We start from the raw sequence: 22,880 nt of genomic DNA, 5'->3' as shown, positions 1-22,880 counted from the left end.
TAGACCAAACTGAGGCACTAGATACTATTAAGATCATGCTTCTAATCATCTGCGTAGTTAGTTGCATCAGTTTGTTTCTGAAACTCTACTCAACCCATAATAAATTCTTAAAAAGCGATATGCCAGCCGCGGTTTAGATAAGGTTTAACTACTCATAGAAGAAAAAACGATAGGAGAAAAATCTTACAATGTATTAATAAAAAATACAAAAGTAAAGGCAGAAACAGTAGTAAAGCATCTTAAAATAATAGTTGAAGCATTTAACAGAATAGGAAAAACAATCCAACAGTTAAACAGTAAACTAGACGGCAATCGAAAAGACCAAGCATATCAAATTTTTGCCAGCATTAAATACAAAGTGGTGTCCCCACTGGCAAGACATGATATAGAATTCATAGTACCAACGAGTTTCAAGAAGGAAATAGAAATAGACTTTAGCACATTCCTGCTGGAGGTAGCCTCCGATTTAGAAGAGGAACCAGAAGTAGAGCAAAAAGAAGAAGGAAAACAGGAACAAAAGGAAATTTTAATAGAGACACCAAACTCCCAAACAAGAAAAGACAAAATGGCACAAACCACAGTAGAATTCTTAAAAACGGCTTCGTCAATTCTACCTGAGTTTGATGGTAAACATGAGAACTTACATAGCTTCTTAGACGCACTAGATATCCTAGAACAAATTAAGGATACTCACGAGACCATAGCAGTCTCCATGATAAAAACTAAGCTCAAGGGAACAGCTAGAAACTTTTTGAGGACTGAAAATTCAACGGTAAACCTCCTAAACGTCCAACAGCGCAGTAAAACAGCTAATCAGTACACTGCCGAAATCGAAAAATTAACAAAATCGGTGGAGGGTGCTTACATATCTGACGGTCTTGCACCTGATTTGGCAACCAAATATGCCACACAATCAGCTGAAAAGGCTATATGTAATAACTCGGCTAACGAAAGAGTTAAATTGATAATGCAAGCAGAAACGTTCACATCTATGAACGAGGCTATTTCAAAATTTACGAATAGCTGTACTGAAGTCACGGGAAACTCAAATACAGTGTTACGCCTGACGCGCTCACAAGGTAATTACCGAGGTAACTTCCGAAGAAGCTACCAAAATAATAATTATCGAGTTAACCAAAACCGAAGATATTATAGTAATTCTAACAGCTATAATAATAATAATAGTAATAGACAAAATAATAATTTCCCAAGACGCAATTTTGGAGGTCAGTCAATATCATCTAATCAGAGTAACACGAGCAATCTCCGTAATATAAACCAAAAGGAAAACCAGCAAACTCCACCCCAACAGTAAACTCCAACGGTAATAAAGTATGTACATTCAACTTGCATCTAAACAGCTCCATATCTTCCAATACCACTCTAAATAAGTCAACTTCAACGTTCCTGATAGATACAGGAGTGGATATCTCAATAATAAAGAAGGGTCAAATTAATATTAATGTCACGATAAATAACTCACAGATCACAGATTAAAAAGGTATTGGCCGGGGCATAACAAGTACACTTGGAACAGTAAAAGCAGATCTAACAGATGATAGTCTTTTAATACGACACAAATTTCACATAGTAGAAAATGATTTCCCTATCCCAAGTGATGGAATTTTGGGACTCGACTTCATTAAAAATATAATTGCATTTTAGATTATAATAAAAATGGGGACAGCCTAATACTACGACCATACGATTACCTAGAAGATATAGTTATACAAATGACAAATAAACCAACAATCAATAGCATTACAATACCTGCAAGAGCCGAAGTAATTAGACAGGTTCATATCAATAGTCACAATAAGGTACTATTAGTACCTCATCAAGAATTGACTGATGGCATTTTTGTAGCCAACACGATAGTAAACTCAAATCAAGCTTTAATACGAGTAATAAATACAACAGATAAACATGCAATCATTCAAGATTATGACATAAAAACAGAAAGTTTAGAGGATTATGTAATAATTGAAAATACACCTCACTGTAAAGCTAATAATAAAGAAAACTTAGAAAGATTGAATACAAATTTCCCACCATTCGCTAGTACATCACTCAACACATTATGCTCAGAATTCGTTGATATATTCTCATTAGAAACAGAACCAATCACGACCAACAATTTTTACAAACAAAAGTTGCATCTGAAAGATAACACTCCTGTGTATATTAAAAATTATAGATTACCCCAAGCATATAAGAATGAAATAAATAAACAAGTAAATAAACTAATTCAAGATGATATTGTTGAACCATCAACCTCATAGTACAACACCACTATTTTATTGGTACCTAAAAAATCCCTTCCGAGCAAAGAAGAAAAAAGGTGGAGATTAGTTCTTGACTTCAGACAAATAAATAAAAAATTAGCACCTGATAAATTCCCTTTGCCTAGAATAGATGATATTCTGGATCAATTGGGAAGAGCGAAATATTTCTCATGCCTAGATTTAATGTCAGGATTTCAACAAATAGAACTCAGCCCAGAGTCAAGAGATATCACATCCTTTATAGCAGATAACGGTACTTATCGTTTCAAAAGATTACCTTATGGCCTCAAAGTAGCTCCAAACTCATTCCAGAGGATGATGACATTGGCATTCGCAGGTCTGAAACCATCACAAGCATTCTTATACATGGACGATTTAGTCGTATTAGGATGCTCCGAAAAACATATGATTAAAAATTTACGGGATGTATTCTCCACATGCAGAAAACACAATTTAAAATTACATCCGGACAGCTGTCTATTTTTCAGCCAAGAAGTTACTTATCTTGGACATAAATGCACAAGTACTGGAATTTTACCAGACCCAAATAAATTTAAATCGTTCAAAATTACCCAACTCCTAAAAATGCCCATGAAGAAAAAAGATTTGTCACATTTTGTAATTATTATAGAAGATTCGTACCAAATTTCGCGGAATACGAAAGGATTCTAACAAGACTTAGTAAGAAAAATGTAATTTTCAATTGGACAGACGACTGCGAGAAATCTTTTAACTACCTAAAAAATGCATTAATTAGTCCAAATATCCTACCATATCCCAATTTTGATAGAGAGTTCTTTATTACAACCGACGCAAGTGGTTATGCTTGCGGTGCTGTGCTAAGCCAAGAATATGAAGGAAAACAATTACCCATTGAAATATTTAAATTTATACAACGAAATGTTTCTGGTCTGAATGTCTGAACATCAATTAATTTATTAAACAAATTCTTTCTCTTTTATAGATACATTCTTAACCTACACATTCATAATTACCTTAATACTAAAAATATGTATATTTGTATTAACACTAATCATACATTTGTATACACGGTATGCATACATGTAGATTTGTAAGCATGGTATGCTTACCTTTAGATTGTATGCATAGTCTGCATACATGTAGATTTGTATGTACGCTATGCATATATGTAGATTTGTATGCATAGTCTGCATGCATGTACATTTGTATGCATAGTCTGCATGCATGCAGATTTGTATGCATGCTATGCATATATGTAAATATGTATGCATTCGTCAGCAAATCGATATTCTGTCTGGTTAATTCTCATGATTGGTTGTATGTAAATATTTTGGTGAGAAACTAAAATTGATAATAAGCAGAATTTATTATTTGTGAACAGACAAGAGTTTCTTAGTCGACATTCCATTGATGTTAGGTAACCGCTGTGTTAGGTCAATAATTTGTATAATATTGTAATATGATTGAGCTGTTAAAAACGTATTGCATAGGAGTTCATGATGCGTAATGCCGCAAACTGTATTACATTGGTGGGCATAGACGCTTAATGCTACACCATTGCCTACGCCTCAAGATCATTTACAAAAGGCGAAATAAATAAAGCCACTATCGAAAAAGAATTGGCGGCCATACATTGGACAATTATAATGAAAAACCCTTCATCTAAATTAACTAGAATCAGGTTAGATTTGGAAGAGTATGACTTTGGGGTGGAGTACATAGCCGGGAAAGAAAATTACGTGGCACACGCTCTGTCACGAATAGATATCATTGATTTGAAAGAAATGTCAGTACAGGCATGTAAAATAATGAAAGTCACGACAAGATCGCAAACTAAAAAAAATTCCAGTAATAATAGTAATAGAAATGAAAAGAAGAAAAGTCACAAAGAGAACCGTATAGTATACGAAGCGCTTAATAAATGTGAAATAAAAAGACTAGTCCAGCTCGTTTTCGATCCTCCGAAATTATATTTCAAAAAAGGGAAGAAAATTTGTAGTGAAATAAAAATTGAGGCGAAGATTGACTTAGGCCAATTCTTTACCAGGCTTATGGAAAAAGCCGGCAATTTGGGAATTAAGAAAATACAGTTGTCCTTAGGAGACAAATTGTTTAATTATACTCGACTTGACACATTTAAGGAAATAGGTACTAAAGTTCTCAAAAATTTAACTATTGCATTAACTCCGGAGGTCACATGCACAACCTAAAATTAAAAAGATTCTTCAAATATATCACGATGATCCTGTAATATTACTGGAAAAATATGAAAAATGATATAAGAAAATATATAAAGAAATACGTAAATTGTAATAAAAATTTAAAAGAACCAATGATTTTGACTGAAACACCACCGAAGGCGTTCGAAACAGTACAAATAGATACAATTGGACCTTTACCAAGATCATTAAATGGAAACGAATACGCTGTCACTTTGATATGTGATTTGACTAAATACTTAGTTGTAATTCCTATACAGAGCAAACATGCAAAAACGGTAGCCAGAACCATATTCGAAAATTTCATTTTAATTTATGGAAGTATGAAAACAATAATAACGGATATGGGATCTGAATATAAAAATAGCTTGTTTGGAGAACTATGTAAGCTTCTCAATATTGAGCACAAAACATCTACGCCGTATCACCACCAAACTTTAGGCACTGTTGAACGTAGCCATAGAATTTTCAATGAATATGTGCGTTCATACATATCCATTAACAATGATGACTGGGATGAGTATCTTAAATATTTTGCATATTGTTACAATACTGCCACATCTACAGTCCATAACTATTGCCCATTCGAATTTATCTTTGGCAAAAAACCCCACACTTACGAATTTTTACAAGAAAATACGCTAAGCCCATTATACAATTATGAGGCTTACGATAAAGAAATTAAATACAGGTTACAAATAGCACAGGATAGAGCCTTTAAATTAGTAAAAGAGGCTAAAGAAAAACAAAAGATTAGTTATGATAAAAATATTCACTATAAGGAAATAACTATAGGAGATGTAGTGTTAGTAAAAAATTAAGTAGGTCATAAGTTAGATAGTAGATATAAAGGGCCCTATAAGGTAGAAAAAATCGATAAAAACAATAATTTTACTCTAATACCCTATAAAGTAGAAAATATCGATAGTAGAAATAATGACACTTTAATGAGGATAAGCAAAAATTTCCCAGTAACATAGAAAATAGCAATATCATAAATAATAAGAAAATAATAAAAAAAAAATAAATAAATGTAAGGCGCGATAACCTCCGAAGAGATCTAAGGCCGAGCTTCTCTTCCAATTTGCGTCGTGCTCCTCTTCATTTTCCCTACAAATTGGCCGGACGGGACCTACATGTTTTATGCCGACTCCGAACGGTATCTGCAAGGCAGATGAGTTTTCACTGATAGCTTTTCATGGCAGAAATACACCCGGAGCGCTTGCCAAACACTGCCGAGGGGCGACCCCGCTTAGAAAAATTTTCTTCTAATTTAAAAACCTTATTTCTAAAATTTTGATGTTGCTTTTCCCTGGGTGCGAACCCAGGGCATACGGTGTGGTAGGCGGAGCACGCTACCATCACACCACGGTGGCCGCCACGAAGGAAACTAATAATACACAAAAATATACTTAAATTAATAGAATAAGTAAATTTTCAACCTTCAAACATAAAATACAAAATATAGAATTAATTTATACTTAACTAAATAAAAATAGAATGCTCATGCATTCTCCAAATGCATAAGCATTCTGAAAAAAAAGGGAGATGTAGTGTAAGCAGCCAACAATTTTAATGCCAAATAAGTAAATCAGTTAATATGCTACCCTGTAACAAAAAGAGTCTAAATTTTCATCAACACAAAAAAGGCATCTGCTAATTGTTGCTGACATAGCCATTCACACGAGTTAATACAGGTGTGTGTACTAGAGATATACGCCGCCGATAAACGCCGTCGCCACCGCCGATTAGGGTCGATTTTCGCACGCCGCCGCCGAAAGTCAAAAATATCGGCGCGGCGGCGGTGGCGGCGGCGTCTGGCGCGTTACTATATTTTCTACTCGTTTAAGACTGTTTATGCCATTTATTGTTCATGTCGAAAATTGGTCGGATATAGTCGAAAGTGGTATCAACGGATGCGCATAACTGCCAGTTACAAGAAACTAATTGAGAAATTTAACTCGTTCTAAATGTTCAAAAGTTATTTAAAACAACAGGCGTTTTCGATGTTTGCTTAACACGGACTTTCCATCACCCAATTCACCAAGTTATTAAAACAAAACACTAAAAGAAAAGTTATATAATAAATTTATATGCTCACTTTGCATATTTTTTTCAAAAAATTAATAATGAACAATGAATTCAAATAAAATTACCCAAGGCGTTTCAAATTGTCCTCAAGTTGTAAAAAAACCAAAATACCCAAAAAAGGTGCCGATTTTTTTTGAAAATATTATATTGCGATTGGCTCGAATCATCGAAATCAGTGATGCAAAATCCTTTAGCAGGTTCTAGGGGCATAAAAAGTCCATTGAAATGATTCTTACCTCATACTTAAGTTGAGGATATATGTATGTATGAGAAGGGTTTGAAAAATCGTTTGGGCTTACATTCAAACATCTGTTGTTTATTTGCGAAATTATACAATAGCGTCTGAAATTTTAATTTTGATTTTCACACTTCATCCTTCAACACCCAAGTCTCCCGGTTTGTCATTTGCTAAAGTTGGCGGTCCTATCCAAAACTAGTCCCTCGGAGTGAATTACATTGATTATAGCCTATCAACCAAGTTTAAATATCAACTACACGTTACGGATCCTTTTACAAATGTGAATACGTAGGCACATATATTTACCAGGTGAGGCTTTTTCCTTCGCAAGAACACTCAAAGTGGTGAAGCAAAAGCTTTCCGAAGACAGTCGAACTAATGACCGTGTGTGCTACTATCCTAACGTAGTAGACATTCGAACTAGTCTGAAAACTGAAGCTACGCGGTCATCCATAATGAGCTGTTATATCATAAGGCCGGAAAACAGCAGTAAACATTTTCAACTTAAAATCGGGTGACTTTCATTCTAAAATATCGTTTTGATTTAACGATGACTATTGAAATCAATTTTGTAAACACAAACGTCTGCAAACTTTGGTCTACATTTTAAAAATTTTATCCAGGGTCTTTGTAAAATTTTAATCATGAAGATGCGCCGAGGATTATACGATTTTCACTCATTACGCAATGACTTCCACTTAGATTGCTTATGATTTCGAAGGCGGCATCCTTGGCCGAATAGTCACTCCCTAACGTTTCATGGCGTTTCTCTGGTGTAGCTCGGCAGCATAGCGCGACAAAAGCATCCGTTGGAAAGTCTTCGGGGCTACACCTAGCGCTTCTAGGAAAGTGGAGTCGACGAAGGTATGAGTTCGAAGTCGCAATCTATAGCTTCTGTACTGGCATATGGTGTGAGGGTCAGGAGGCGTGGTAGCGACTGTACGTAGGGATTGCTACTGTTCGCACATCGGGAATTGTAGCTCTTAAAAACAGCCAGAGTCATGAGTATTAAAAGACCCTTAATAGCAACCGTAAGTCGCCTTTGTGAGTGACCGCCAAGGAGCCACAAATGATTTAAAGAAATAGTGTTCGCGACGATTATTAGGAGTTAACCCTAGGTGAAACTACGCCTTGTACGAGTTATGCAGACAAAAGTGTGGCTATATTATGTATCTCGATTTCTTTTCAGCAGACGCAGCAGTACCAATTTCAAAGACCGGGGTTAAGTTCGAAGCCTCTCTGGAGTAAGTGAACGAGGGACAATCCCTCCGCAAGGAGCTACTACTGAAAATTTTTGAACGGTATGCGAGATCTTGAGGCAAAAACCCCGGATCTTTCCGAAACGGCCAACACGTTGATTTCCTTAAATACATACAAACAAAACCTTTCCTAAATATTATTTTTTTAATAGAAAAATCAAGCTTTTTAAAGTAAGAACACCGGCGTACGCCGGCGCGCCGCCTACGCCGCCGGTATATAATAGAGTTCACGCCGCCACCGCCGATAAAGCGATCGGCGTAAACCTCTAGGGTGTACAACGCACGACCAAACCAAATTTGCATTCCGGCAAATTTGCGGACGTTGCATTTCCCACAGAAGTCACAGCTCAACACAGATGTGTATGTACATATTTTGTGTCGAGTTGTATGTAGTATGTAAGTATGTATGCTTAAGGTAAATATGTATGTAAGTATGTATGCTTAAAGTAAATATGTATGTAAGAATATGTGTAGAATAATTTAGTATAAATAAGCTGACAATATTTGAATAAAGAAGCATTCGCTCATTGATGTTAAAAACTCACAAAACCAATTACTTAATTTTAATCTTTTATAACGGGGCAGGGTGGTAAATGGTCATCAAACATAGTTTTTTGTCGTTATCAGTCACTGTTTCTACCGGGTCAGTTAACATTATTTCTAATGTTTTTAGCATGTCATTTCCTTTGGCTTTTAGCTCGGATATGGGAATATGTTTAAAAATTATGTCATCTTTTGGCCATTCTATTTTCTTAAAGAGCTGACTGTCGGCTGCCTTTTGCAACCTCGAAAGCAAATAATCTAAATTCAGAGTTTCGTTAACAGTAGCAACACTAGTTAAAAAAATGCGTTTGGATTTAATATGCGCAAATATAAGAACATTAAAATTTGTTTTATTTTTATCATAACATATTTGAGATCTTATTTTCGGTATTTTTTTGGAAAATTGGAATTCGAATTTGTCATACACCATAACTTTCTCTGTTAAAGTGTGACTTTCATTGGTTGTATTTGGTTGGAATTTTTGGTCATTGACCGAGTTTTCATTGCCAGAATGTGTTTACATTCTTGTTTTAAATCAGAAAATGAAATTCGCGAAAGTGCATCAGCTGCTATGTTGGTTTTTTTTAGTGGCCCAATGAAACCAGGCTAATCCTGTTCACGCGATCGATTTATATATATATAATAACTTTTTTTTTTTTTTATTTTGCCGAGTCTTTGATGGGCAGCGGTTTGTCGAGCGTCACGATCTGAGACTGCTCAGCTACAGAAGAAATTTCATCAGCCAAGCGTAATACTTAAAGAGAACAGAAGCACACGTATTATACATTAATTTAGAGAGGTGAGAACAATCTTTTTTATAGAAAAAAGGGAGTCCGAGCTATCAAATGTGTTTGAGTGAGAGTTATAATCTTGGCATAAACGCCGAAAAGGTTCATTTTGTTCGAAATTCGTTCTACATTGTTTCAGCAGAAGAGGTTTGAAGTGTCTCGATGTCCGAGAGGGAACGCAAAAGTTCACTTCATTCAGAAGGAATGGGCTCGAAATTGATCCATTTAAAAGTTTTGTCATAAATATTACACCAAGCATTTCCCTTCGACTAGCAAGAGTTGGAAGATTGATAAGCTTTAATCGATTAGTATAAGGTGGAAGATTAGTTAAAGAGTCCCATTGGAAATTTCTTGGACATGGACTTGATAACGCGGATTCCAAATTATCGAGCCGTATTCTAATATTGGCCTAACTAATGTTGTAAAAAGTGCTTTAGTTATGTAAGGGTCGTTAAATTCTTTTGACCACCGTTTAACAAATGCAAAAACACCTTTGCCTTTATTCACTGTAGCATTAATATGAAGATTGAAACTAAGTTTGGAATCCATCATGACTCCCAAGTCAAGTTTTTTCGCCTCGCGAAACCTGGCATTGTCACCGACTAAATCTTCCGCGACCTTATTTACAACATGGACGCCCCAAATGTCGACCATATTGAACATCCACGTCGATGGCACTACGCTACCGACTGTCCTACACCCCAAAATCTTGGGTGTGACGTTTGATCAGGATCTACATTTTGGTGCGCACACAACCGCAATTGTTCCAAGAATTCAGAGCCGTAATAAAATCCTCAAATCCCTTGCTGGCAGTACCTGGGGAAAAGATAAAGAAACGCTCTTGACCACATACAAAGCAATTAGCCAGCCGATTACGTGCTACGCGTCACCCATATGGTCGCCAAGCCTAAAAACCACCCACTGGAAGAAACTACAGGCCTGCCAAAATACTGCTCTCAGAATCGCCACGGGCTGTCTTCTTATGTCCCCAGAACACCATCTGCATAATGAGGCGAGAATACTCCCCATCAGGGAGAGAAATGAGATGCTGACCAAACAGTTTCTGTTGAATACCCAGAAACCTGGGCATCCCAACAGACATCTGATTGACGAACCAGCACCGCCTAGGGGCCTAAGGAGTCATCTCCGTAAGCATATTGAGGAAATACGGCACCTGAGAACCCAGCCGTATGAAGCGGAAAAACACAAGCAGGTCCTTGGTGAACTCCATAGACAGGCGTCGGACCTTTATGTCGGGAATTGCCCGGTGAATTCAGTACTTGAAGAAAAATATCCAGAACTGGCAAAAGAGGAACGCATACTCCCCAGGGAAACGCGTGTCACTCTTGCTCAACTTCGTTCTGGATACTGTATCGACGTTGAGACGTTCCTCTTCCGCGAGTTCTGGATATTTTTCTTCAAGTACTGGATTCACCGGGCCATTCCCGACATAAAGGTCCGACGCCTGTCTATGGAGTTCACCAAGGACCTGCTTGTGTTTTTTCGCTTCATACGGCTGGGTTCTCAGGTGCCGTATTTCCTCAAAATGCTTACGGAGATGACTCCTTAGGCCCCTAGGCGGTGCTGGTTCGTCAATCAGATGTCTGTTGGGATGTCCAGGTTTCTGGGTATTCAACAGAAACTGTTTGGTCAGCATCTCATTTCTCTCCCTGATGGGGAGTATTCTCGCCTCATTATGCCTCAGATGCAGATCGACGTTGAGACGTTCCTCTTCCGCGAGTTCTGGATATTTTTCTTCAAGTACTGGATTCACCGGGCCATTCCCGACATAAAGGTCCGACGCCTGTCTATGGAGTTCACCAAGGACCTGCTTGTGTTTTTTCGCTTCATACGGCTGGGTTCTCAGGTGCCGTATTTCCTCAAAATGCTTACGGAGATGACTCCTTAGGCCCCTAGGCGGTGCTGGTTCGTCAATCAGATGTCTGTTGGGATGTCCAGGTTTCTGGGTATTCAACAGAAACTGTTTGGTCAGCATCTCATTTCTCTCCCTGATGGGGAGTATTCTCGCCTCATTATGCCTCAGATGCAGATCGACGTTGAGACGTTCCTCTTCCGCGAGTTCTGGATATTTTTCTTCAAGTACTGGATTCACCGGGCCATTCCCGACATAAAGGTCCGACGCCTGTCTATGGAGTTCACCAAGGACCTGCTTGTGTTTTTTCGCTTCATACGGCTGGGTTCTCAGGTGCCGTATTTCCTCAAAATGCTTACGGAGATGACTCCTTAGGCCCCTAGGCGGTGCTGGTTCGTCAATCAGATGTCTGTTGGGATGTCCAGGTTTCTGGGTATTCAACAGAAACTGTTTGGTCAGCATCTCATTTCTCTCCCTGATGGGGAGTATTCTCGCCTCATTATGCAGATGGTGTTCTGGGGACATAAGAAGACCGTGGCGATTCTGAGAGCAGTATTTTGGCAGGCCTGTAGTTTCTTCCAGTGGGTAGTTTTTAGGCTTGGCGACCATATGGGTGACGCGTAGCACGTAATCGGCTGGCTAATTGCTTTGTATGTGGTCATGAGCGTTTCTTTATCTTTTCCCCAGGTACTGCCAGCAAGTGATTTGAGGATTTTATTACGGCTCTGAATTCTCGGAACAATTGCGGTTGCGTGCGCACCAAAATGTAGATCCTGATCAAACGTCACACCCAAGATTTTGGGGTGTAGGACAGTCGGTGTCGTAGTGCCATCGACGTGGATGTTCAATATGGTCGACATTTGGGACGTCCATGTTGTAAATAAGGTCGCGGAAGATTTAGTCGGTGACAATGCCAGGTTTCGCGAGGCGAAAAAACTGGAGAGATCAGGGAGATATCCGTTTATTTTATTGCATAGCTCATCGATCTCTGGGCCTGGGCCTGTGGCCATTATTGTGCAGTCATCGGCGTAGGAAACGATTGTGACTCCTTCCGGTGGTGAAGGTAGCTTGGATATGTAGAAATTAAACAAAAGTGGGGATAGGACACCACCCTGTGGCACCCCTTGTTTAATTCTCCTTGGTTTTGATGATTCGTTTCTGAATTGCACCGATGCCTGCCGACCACCAAGATAATTTGCGGTCCACCTTTTAAGACATGGGGGAAGGGTTGACCCTTCCAGGTGTTGCAGTAACGAGCCATGGTTGACCGTATCAAAGGCTTTTGATAGTGCTATGGAGTCTTCTGAAGCCATGCTGATGAGGAGCTAGCTGCAAATGTGCTTGGAAATAAGGGAGCAAAATGGCTTCAAGCGTCTTTGCCACTGGCGATAGGAGAGATATCGGACGATATGACTCACCTATGTTAGCTGGTTTCCCAGGCTTTAGTAATGGGACCACCTTGGCCATTTTCCATTTCTCGGGTATGACAAAGGTGGAAAGAGACAGGTTGAAGACATGCGCTAAATATTTGAAACCCTCTTTCCCTAGGTTTTTAAGCATCGGCATGACTATGCCGTCTGGGCCCACTGCTTTGGATGGTTTAGCGCGATCAATGGCGTCCTCAACCTCTCTAGCGGTGATGGTGATTGGTGACGCGCTGAATTTGTGTTTAAGTGCGTGTCTATTGGCTCTCCGTCTATCTTTGTCAACCGTAGGATGCATTATATATTGTCGGCAGAAAGCGCTCGCGCAAATTTTCGCATCCGACAGCACCTTATCGCCAAAGGCGATGGAAACTTTGTGTTTGTGCTTAGTCGGATTCGATAGGAACTTTACGGTGGACCAAAGTTTACCTACACCGGTAGAGAGGTAACAACCTCTTAGGTGCTCTTCCCATTTCGCCCGCTTGTGTTCGTCCACAAGCAATCTAATGCGTTGGTTTATATCCCTTATTTGGGGGTCGCCTGGATCAAGCTGTCTTATAAGGTCGCGTTCCCTCGCTAAGCTCGCGGCCTCCGCCGGGAAGTGGGCCGGATTTCGGGAATTCTCTCGGCGGGAATGAAAGGTGCCGAGGCGGATTCAATGACCTTACGGAAGGCACGCTCCCCTTGGCGGGCATCAGTCGGGATAGGGAGGGCAGCAAAGCTGCTGTCTGTTGCAGATTTATATTCTTCCCACTTTCCTTTTTTGAAGTTTATGAAAGTGCGTTTTTCGGTGACGATGAAGTCGGCGGTACGCTCGAACGAAATAAGTATGGGCAGGTGTTCGGATGCCAATGTTACCATCGGCTGCCAGTTGACGCAGTTTACGAGTTCTGCGCTCACGATTGAGATATCTGGCGAGCTATGACAGCTTCCTACCATACGTGTGGGGGCGTCTCCGTTTATTGTGCAGAACGTCGTTTCTTCTATTTGATCCGCCAACATCTCACCCCTACTGTCCGCCCGCAAGTTTGAATGCCATAGGTCGTGATGGGCATTGAAATCGCCTAAGATAATGCGATTGTTGCCAGTAAGGCCTCGATATTAGGGCGGTATCCACTGGGGCAAGAGGTGACAGGAGGGATGTAGATGTTGATGATTTCTAGATTTGCATCGCCTGACCGAACAGATAGGCCTTGACGTTCTAAGACATTGTCCCTGCGGTCGATGCCAGGATCAAATATATAATATTGCACAGAGTGGTGTATAATAAACGCGAGGCCGCCTCCATTTCCGCTCTCGCGGTCTTTCCTGTGGACATTATACCCAGAGCAGGTCTGCAATGCAGATCTTGCTGTGAGTTTAGTCTCTTGAATCGCAGCAATGCGGATGTTGTGCCGCTTCATGAAATCCACTATCTCCGTAATCTTCCCAGTTAGTCCATTACAGTTTAACTGCAGAATTCTGAAGTGCATGAGGGGTGACGCCGCCACTCTAGGGGTAAGTGACGGGTGACTACGCCTAGGTTGTGGAAGGCCACGACGCAATTGCTGTTGTGGCCTTGGGACTGGGCGCCCTTGGGCAAGCATTGGGGTACCCGGATGATTTGGGTTTGCGACCTGGCAACATGGCGCGATAAAACCCGTCGAGGGGTTGCCGTCGCGGAGACCAGAACATCTAGGAAAGTGGCACCACCCAAGGCAGGAGCTGCATTGAGCGGATGTCGCAAACCTATATATTCTGTGTTGGCAGACGGTGCAAACGGAGGTAGGGACTAAGAGTCTGTTTCCCTGACCTCCACGATTGCTGTCAGAAAAGAGGGGGGAGAAGAAGACGGGGGCAGGGGCTGATGCTCAGCATTGTTACCAGCTCTACTACGAAGGTAGTAGTTATGAGTGGTATCAGCTGTTTGAGTTGTTGGCGCCGTGGGGCGCGAGCAGCAGCGGGTACTTGTTGTGGCTTGCTGAGCAGCGAGGCTGCTGGAAGGTAGTGGGGGGCGCTTAGGCGTAGACTACGGGACGCCCTTGGGCGTGAGCAGCAAGGAGCCACAAAAGATTTATAAAAGTTACGTGGACGTCGGGTTTTGGGATCAAGCCCAGAACAACCTGTCCGATGCAACCATCCCTTGCACGAGACACACTGAACAGAGTATGACCGTCCTAAAAAGATTCTTTTCTGGCAAATGCAGCAAAACCATTTCTCAGGACCGGGGTCAGGAGGCGGACCCGGATTGGGTTCGATACCTTTCCGGAGTAAGAGAATATGTAGCAGTCCTGCTGCAAGGAGCTGCTGGGAGGATGACAATTTGTGGGAGGGACGAAACAAATTAAATGGGGTCACACTGAGATGACAGTCCTTGGTCGAGAAAAATCCCGAGTCGCTCCGATACACAGAACCGACTGCCTTGGGAAGCGCCTAGATTATCAAAGATATCATCAACGCGGGGAAAAAGAAATTTATTAGCTATAAGATTTTTATTGATACCACGGAAATCAACACACATTCTGTAAGCTTTTTGACCTTCACTGCTTTTTTTGGAACTAAAATCAGAGGACTGTTGTAGTTTGAATTACTTTCTTCTATAAGATTATTTTTTAAAATATTTTTTACTTGCCTATCAATTCCCTCTCGCTGCGAATAGGGTAATCGGTAATTCTTCATATAAACTGGCGTGGCATCCTTTAATCTAAGTTTTTGCGCATAAAAATTATTTATTGTCATTACGTCATCCTTTAATGCGAATATATCCGCGTATTGAAGGCATAGGTTTAATAATTTTTCTTTTCCAGTGCTAGGTATTTGCTGTGTCAGTATATTTGTAAGTTCGCTTATGCGTTTTGCATCTGCGGTTGTTTTATTAATAGAATAAACATTGTAGTTGCTTAACATTTCTGACTGAACGTGACAATTGTTCACTAGCTTCACTTTATCTGTGGTATTAATAATTTTTAATATAGGATTGCTCCTGTTGGCAATACACCTTGCCGGGAAAACGCCGTCGCAAATTTCCTGCAATTCTATGAATAGCTGTCGGTTGGGTTTCCCTAAGTTAAAGACACGGTACACGTCACAACTAGGTGGTATGATACATGTATCAACGTTTGTACTATGTAAAATTGGAATCTCAAATTTTTGGTTATTTAACCAAAACGAAAGACGATCATTTGCATGATTTATGTTGCATCTGTATGCTTTGAGAAAATCTTTGCCAAGAATGGCATCAGATGGGATGATAAAATTGTCTGGAACGACATGTAATGTACATACGTTTAAAAAAGTAATTGGATGTTGTTAAATTTGTTGCTATTTTTCCAAGAGTCAACACTGTACCTGATGTGACACCTGTTATGTTTATTATATTATCGCTGTCCATGGGCGTATCTTTATTTAAGGCGGAAAGTTTAATTAAGGAGATGTCTGCTTGTATGTGAACAAGAAATGTGCACCGTTTGTGGGAGTCGGTACATCCTAACTCAACAAAATCTGTGTAGTTAAATTTAAGCAATATATGGACACTTCGCCTTGGTTGTTGACCGCATTTACTCGGTTGCTCCCTCAGTGTTCGCTCCTGAGGGGCTGCCGCGTTTAATCTAGGGACATTGGTTTGTCTATTTTTGTTGGTCTGTCTTGAATTATTGTTATAGTTGTTATTGCTTCTGTCATTAGGAAATCTTTGAGTTTGTCTGGTACGAGCTCGAACGGCAATACCTGTCTTTCTTGTACTTCATTGTTCTGTTCGACGATTAATTTTGCTACAACATCTTTCGGGTCTTTAAAATGGGTTGAGGCAAGGATTGATTTAACTATGCTTGATTTGGCATTTAGTCGGCAAACGTTGACAGTTTGCTCGACTGCCATCTCGTGAGCTTTTGTTTGTGTTATGCCTTCAATGATTAAAGAACGTTCAATAGCCTCTAACAGTTCTTCTACACGTTTACAAAAATCCGAATAATTATTGTTGCTTACATGTAGGGCTGCGATTTTGCCTGCAACAAACTTTGAGTTGTCAGGCTTTATTCGTACTCGTAGGGAAAGTTTTATATCGCTGGTAGATGAAATACTCGTAGGAAGGGCTTTTCGAGCTTGTCCTTCCAGTTTAGATTTCAAAAATGATATTAGGGTGGGTATTAAGTTTTCCTCAGCTAAACTTTCAACAAGATCTATTTTATCGATAAACGATTCGAGAGCCAGTGGGTCCACGGAATAATTTTCACGAATTATAGGCGCACACATTGTTACAAATGTTTTTTTTTTTTTTGCTCTACGGTAGCCATATTTGAATTTCTAGAAATACTTGCGTTTGGTTCTTTAGTGAATACGTATTGCTTATCTTGGAAAGTAAGTAAATTATCTAAATTATCTAATGCGTTTAAGGAAGCGTGCCGTTTAATATTTTTTCCGGAGACTTGCACCTGACTCACCTGATTCGTAATATTTAATAATATCTTCCCGCAATAATGAAGTAAAATCTTGTGGAACCTTTATTCTGCATTCTAGCTTAGCAAAACATTTGATAAGCTGCTCTCTACGACGTACTATAATATCGTTAATGGATTTTATGTTAACACTTGAAATGTTTTCTAAGTTTAAAGTATTGCATGCGGGTTTGATGGGGCTTGACCCCTCCTATGGGCTCCGCTAGGCTGCGTTGGACTTGTCGCGGAATTCGGGTATGCTTGCCTTTCAGCACGAACTAGCTCGTCGGATATGGGTGGGTTTTATTTTCCACAGTCCACGCAGCAGCCGCAATAGAGAAAAAAATGCATACCCTTTAGTGACACCGGAGTAATCACTCCACCCTCGTAGCATCTGACCAGCCACGGCCAATTAGAATCATCAACCCCCTTCTAACTCTCAATACCCCTAACTGTCCTTGTCCGTCCTCTTAGTACCCCCCGCCCCCCCCCCCCCCTTGTACAAGTCTCGGTTCGCCTCCTTTGCATGAGGCCGGCCAATCCGCCCCTCCTCAACCTTTTGCCAATCTAGGCCCTTGTGGATGGCCCCTAAAACTCCCTACACCCCATATTCATGAGTCACTCACCACACTCATGCCCCCTTACCACTTCCCCATGTCATCCCGTCCACGTCCGTCATGACCCCGTCAAGGAAATTATTCACCACACACGAATTTTGTGATTAACAATTTAACAAATTCATCTTTATTCAACATTCTTATTTACTTAGTAAAACGATTTTATATTCCATTTCGGTGCAATTTTTGCGCAGGGAATCAATGAAGCCAGGGGTCATCCATCTCTAATTCTATCGCAAACCCTGAAAGCTTACCTTAGGACGTCGTAATGTGTGCCCTGAGATACAAGATCGAACGTCAGCATTAACTTAAAACAAAACCCTACTTCCAAATTATTCTCTGCACCTGCCTTGCACCGTTCTTTCAAGATAATTTTCAATATACATTTAGTGAAGTCTTCTGCTTCTTTTGTCTTATGCTTTCCTTACGAGCTACGATCTAGTAGAAAATATGCAATTTGAATTTCTTTAACATGGAAGAGAACTACATTTCCATCTTATATGTTATTTGTTACGGTTCTGGCATTCAATTTTTCTTCATATTAACCTAAACTTCTTTTCAATTCATATGATCGCGACAAAGGATCTTGACAAAGAAACTTATGATACATTGAAATTCGAGAATCGGAATTAGCTTATGGCATATTGACTATTAAAATATATCTGCATGTAAGCATTGACCTATAATCTGATGACTAATGAGTATATAAATCAACTCAATCAATTCTATAATTCATATTTACATGGGATTTGCGTGTCTGTGTGGATTGAGCCACATCCTGTCAAACTTGCAAAAAAGTAGATTAATCAAATTCAAATGGTATGTAACCACGACCCACTATTACTTATGAAAGATTTATGAAATTCATATGTGAATGCCTATCTTTCTATACGCTTTATAAACTATCCGGGAGTGTACCGAAGCCACTGTGCTACTATGAAGTCACCAAATCTTCATTCTGCCTGCAAGTGGAAGTCCCCGCTCCAGTAAAACATCTAATAGAACTCCTAGTTGTTCGCCAATGCGCAGATGACATCAAATGAAAGCATGTGCGCGTATAAATTTACTGCAATTTTCTTTTATAGTTAAATTTCTTCGGATATTCACGTAAGACTTCTATTCTCCTTGCTGGTTATCTTCTAAAAGAAAATGTTTACCGCGTTCAGGTTGCTTGCTGTTAATTCAGAAATTTAGCGTCTGAAATATTGAGCTTTTTGTTAGTCGCCTATGCGCATATGACCCCAGGACACGTTCACGACCATGGTCAAACAGGACGGACGAGATGCATTTTTAGGTCTCTTTGGCTCCATGAGCCTATGATGGACTGCAGTTGGCGAAACTAGTAACCTTTTGACGCTTTGATTACACAGGGTTTGTTTTCAACGGCTGAAAACAATCGCCTAGCCATCGACGCTCACCATGTCACTCCATGTCAATCTGCATGGTCGTGTCTGGTGCGTTTTATCCGAAGTAATGTTCGCATTTTTTTGCTGAGGGAACATTAATGCAAGACAGTAGGTACTACAACATGATACAAACTGTGGAAAGGTTGAACTTTATGAAAACTTTTAGTTTTTTGTGGTTAGCAATTCGGCATGTTTGATTACTCGTCAAGGTGCGAACTGCTTCAACCTATGAAGTTGAGTCGGATAAACACTTTATCGCGCATATGGTTGTTCACCACTAAACTGTCGTAACAAAAGATATAATGGAATTATACGATTCGATAAGTAATTCTTTGTATTCTGTTTATTTTTCTTCTCTTGTAGATAATGGGCGACTTTGTAAAATTCGTTTGGTGATTTTTAAAAATGACTCTTGAGCTTCTTTGGTCCTTACTTCAATATCACTCATAGCAACTGAATAATTTATCGTGAAAATCCTACACACCCTAGTTCAGTTTGTTCAAAAAGTGACTTTGCTAATTTATTGTTGTTTTTCATTTTAATATATTTAACTATTGGTTTATCAAAAAGCCTCGTAATTTTTTCTTTATTATTCCTTTATATGTATGTATGAATTGAATGTAAAAATGTTGTATTTAATTTATAAATATATTTACATATATGTGAAAAGAAAAATGTTAGTAATTTAACTTAGGTGTACCACCGTAACTCCTCCTGTAACTCCTCTTCGGTGTATTGTCTGTTGTTGTCTCTGCCCGTGTTTACTGCCTTTTACTTCATGCCTTCGTTGTAGTATCGGTTGATGCTTGGACTCTCTGCTGCTCTTGCCGGATATCGCTTAGCTGTTGCAACAGCCGATTTGCGCTCTGACTTCCGTTGTTTTGCCTATTGGAGAAATATTTAATGTTTGTTGTATTGAAAGTAATAATTTTTTTCTTGATGTTTTAATTTTGTATTATTGTAATATTGTATTATGTGTACATAAGTAACCGTTGCGTGTTTTATATGTATATATAGGTATTTCTTTCCCGTTTTGTGTCGTCTATTATATACTTTAAGTACATTGACTTTACCGGATTTAAAATTCTTACGGTTTGTATGTTTCCTTTAGTTGATTTTTACATATTTGTATAACCGTGTTTGTTGTTTTTGTTTTCTTACTTCATGTAGTTGTAATTTTTGTTCAGCGATTATTCACTTTTTAAAATTTGTTAAAGTGGTATCGTTTATTGTTGTTGCTTTCTTTAGCTGAACAATGTTCCATTTTTTTCTCTGTTGAACTTTTTAATAATTTAATCGTTGTGATTTTGTATATATTTTTTAACTTTCATGTGATGTTTGTGTACATATGTACTGCTTATTGCACACCACTCTGTTCGCCTTTGCATATTAATAAAACATTTGTGCGTACGTATATATGCATTTTATTTGTTTTTCTGGACTTTTCGTCTCTATTTGTATTTTTTTTTTGTATATGACACTAAGTGAGAAGATATGTTCAAATATATTCTTTTTTAGTATGTAGCTTCTAATTTTGCAAACACTCGTACAGGTATTATAATTTCAATTTAATATATTTTCCTTTATGTTCAAATTAATTAATTTATTAGTGTAATTTCTTTTCACACTTATTTGTTCTATCACTCACTTAGTTAATTGTCTTTAAGCGTTTCGCACAAATTGGTACAACTGTCGCGGTCGCCATGTACCGTCGCCGTGTAAAAGTACTTACTTTTTTAAGCGTATTCGAATTAATTTAATAACGAGTGCACGGCTAAAGGTTCTTCTAAGACTAAGTTTATTAACTTTAATATACAGTTACAGAGTACCTTATTAATGTATGATTGGTACATAGGAGAATTAGCGGCAGAATATAAATATATGATACTTATGTTATAAAGGCGTTAACAGACTATAGCTATAAGTATGTTCATATTATTCTAATTTATATGGTGCCACTATACCCTACTTCAAAGCAAATTTGCAATTAGCCTGTCATCAGCATGGCTTTACAAATCTTCATAGCACCACCACCGCGCTAAATGCCATTAGCACCCACATAATTGCGGTTTAAATCAAAACCCCCACCATAGAACAGTACTCGTTGCGCTACACCTATCAAAAGCTTTTGACACGGTCAACCATGGCACGTTACTGCAAGACTCGAAGGGTCTACCCTTCCCCATGTCTTAAAAGGTGGACCGCAAATTATCTGAGTGGTCGGCAGGCATCGGTGCAATTCAGAACCGAAACATCAAAGCCAAGAAGAATTAAACAAGGGGTGCCACAGGGTGGTGTTCTATCCCCACTTTTGTTTAACTTCTACATATCAAAGCTACCTCCGCCACCAGAAGGAGTTACTATCGTTTTCTACGCCGATGAATGCACAATAATGGCCACAGGCCCAGGCCTCGATGAGCTTTGCAACAGAATAAACGGCTACCTCCCTGATCTCTCCAGTTTTTTCGCCTAGCGAAACCTGGAATTATCACTGACTAAATCCTCCGCGACCTTACTCACAACATGGACGTCCCAAATGTCGACCATTTTGAACATCCACGTCGATGGAACTACGCTACCGATGTCCTACACCCCAAAATCTTGGGTGTAACGTTTGATCAGGATCTACATTTTGGTGAGCATGCAGCCGCAATTGTACCGAAAATCCAGAGCCGTAATCCTCAAATCTCTTGCTGGCAGTACTTGGGAAAAAGACAAAGAAACGCTCATCACCACTTACAAAGCAATTGGCCAGCCGATTGCATGCCATGCATCCCCTATATGGTCGCCTAGCCTAAAAAATACTCACTGGAGGAAGCTACAGGCCTGCCAAAATACTGCTCTCAGAACAGCCACGGGCTGTCTTCTTATGTCCCCAGGACACCATCTACATAATGAGGCGAGAACACTCCCCATCAGGGAGAGAAATGAGATGCTAACCAAACAGTTCCTGGTGAATACTCAGAAACCTGGACATCTCAACAGACATCTGATTGATGAGCCAACACCGCCCAGGGGCTTAAGGAGTCATCTCCGTAAACATTATGAGGAAATACGGCAGCTGAGAACTCAGCCGTATTAAGCCAAAAAACACAAGCAGGTCCTCAGTGAACTCTACAAACAGGCGTCGAACCTTTATGCCAGTAATTGCCCGGTGAATCCAGTACTCAAAGAACAATACCCAAAACTTGCAGAAGAGGAACGTACACTCCCCAGGGAATCGCGAGTCACTCTAGCTCAGCTTCGATCTGGATACTGTAACAGGTTAAACTCCTACCTATCCAGAATCAACCCCGACATACAAAATGTATGCCCCGCTTGCAATGTGTCCCCACATGACACCAACCATCTCTTTAATTGTAATGTGGAACCAATGCCTCTAACACCCCTCTCATTATGGTTCACGCCTGTTGAAACAGCAAGTTTCTTTGGACTCCCGTAAGAGGATACTGATGACAATTTGTGATCGGTCGCACCTATTAGATGGGGCGAAGCACTGCTACAAGAACAACAACTCCTTTCGCCAGTAGCTAGGACATTGGAAACCGTTCTGCTCCCTAATTTCACGGCAAATCTTCGCCCAGCCACGCACCAACATGGCTTCCGTAAAATGCACAGCACCACCACCGCGCTCAATGCCATTAACACTCAGATTAATTACGGAATAAATCAGCAAAAACACTATCATAGGACGGTGCTCGTGGCACTTGACCTGTCAAAATCTTTTGACACAGTCAACCACG

General features: G+C 39.7%; 1 protein-coding gene across 2 annotated transcripts in view; it reads right to left on the bottom strand.

Annotated features, from left to right (window-relative positions):
• gus (gustavus) overlaps nucleotides 1–22,880 on the bottom strand; it is a 336,617-nt gene that overhangs the window by 291,765 nt on the left and 21,972 nt on the right. The gene's annotated exons all lie outside the window — the stretch shown is intronic.

The sequence above is a fragment of the Eurosta solidaginis genome, chromosome 2 (genome assembly GCF_040869045.1).
Source record: "Eurosta solidaginis isolate ZX-2024a chromosome 2, ASM4086904v1, whole genome shotgun sequence".
Classification (NCBI taxonomy): Eukaryota; Metazoa; Arthropoda; class Insecta; order Diptera; family Tephritidae; genus Eurosta; species Eurosta solidaginis.
Note: the sequence above shows the minus strand (reverse complement) of the source record. Positions and strands in the feature narration are given on the sequence as shown.